Source organism: Aplysia californica, unplaced genomic scaffold (genome assembly GCF_000002075.1).
Source record: "Aplysia californica isolate F4 #8 unplaced genomic scaffold, AplCal3.0 scaffold00585, whole genome shotgun sequence".
NCBI lineage: Eukaryota > Metazoa > Mollusca > Gastropoda > Aplysiida > Aplysiidae > Aplysia > Aplysia californica.
The window spans coordinates 304,872-306,340 of NW_004797855.1; the positions used below are offsets into that span (position 1 = coordinate 304,872).

General features: G+C 50.9%; 1 protein-coding gene across 1 annotated transcript in view; it reads right to left on the bottom strand.

Annotated features, from left to right (window-relative positions):
- Positions 1-1,469, bottom strand: part of LOC101847901 — a gene marked incomplete in the record, with an annotated part of 46,908 nt that overhangs the window by 36,439 nt on the left and 9,000 nt on the right.

Consider the following 1,469-nt stretch of genomic DNA (forward strand, 5'->3'; position numbering starts at 1 on the left):
CGATAGTATTGGGGTACTCACAGAGGTTATAAATAAACTCGCTCAAAAAAGCTTGTGTTTTCACCCGTCAAATTCAAACTTCAATATCTCACAAACACGTTATGATCAGTCTACCAAACTTGGCACACGCACTGACGACTAGACACAGTTTGCCTGTACGGCAAATTTGCCAGCACCAGCTTCATAGCGACGACGCAGGGCATTCTGAAACACAGCCAAAAAGCATGAAAAATGGGCTTAATTTCGCTGATTCAGCAACATTGGCATAGGGACTGTTAGCTAAAACTAAGCTTGGCACGTGCTAAACAGATGTCTTAGCTGTGAAGATTGCTCACTTACAACCCTTTATAAGCCGGCGTTTTTCTGCCATGTTTCATTACAACACGATGGTCCAACAACACTCGCTGCCTGACGTCAACAGAGGACGAGGCCTTACCTGGCTCCAAGACGGCTCCACGTTCCCAGTTGTTGCACATCGATTTGGGGTGTCTCCATCTGTCATACAGAGGCTGCAAGAACGATGGCGAGCGACCGGAAGGGTCCCGGACAGGCGTCGACCAGGATCGCCCCGTTTGACCAACAACAGCATCGACCGGTTCATCGTCAAACAGGCCGTGACGTCACGAACCACCACTGTAAACGGCATCAGGGACCAACTACGGGTGACAGCCAATGTCCACGAGAGCCAGGAGACGGTAAGGAACCGTATCCGTAGAGCCAGGTTCGCTTCTCGTGTCCCTGCCAGGCGCCCAAGGCACACGCCGCCCAACAAAGCAGCTCGCCAGGCGTGGCCTGCTCGCCAATAACAGTGGACAAATTGTCAGTGGGACAAGGTAGTCTTCTCGGACGAAACCAGATTCAACCTGCTGCACCCAGACAGGCGAGCCCACGTCTGGAGGCGCCGAGGAGAGCTGTTCCACCCTGAGTGCATCCAGCAGGTGGCGCCCTACTTTGCAGGGTCCGTTCTGATATAAGGAGGTTTCTCAGCTCACCACAGGACCCCGTGTACCATATACAGGGCAATTTGACCTTGGCAAGGTACAGGGAGGAAATCCTGCGTCCCCTTGCTATTCCTCTCCTGCAGCAGATTGGACCCCAGGCTGTACTGCAGGACGACAACCCCACGCCATATCGCGCACACGTCGTGGGGGACTTCCTGCAGCAGCGAGCTGTCACCTGCATGGACTGACCAGCTTGTAGTCTTTCCCTCGTGTTGGACGTAGAGGAGGAGGAGTAGCATTTATTTATAGAACTAATTTAGCACAAGTTACTGTGAAAAAGATTCCCTGTCACTCATGTGGGGCTGCTTTAATGTCCTTCCAGCTGCAGTCCCAAAGCATTACCATCAGCTGCATATGCAGGCCACCACCGAGTAAAGCAAATTATATCAAATCATCCGTTTTTATAGAGGAATTTCTAAATTTAATTTCATCTCTGAAGATGAAAAGTACACCATTCATTATAACTGG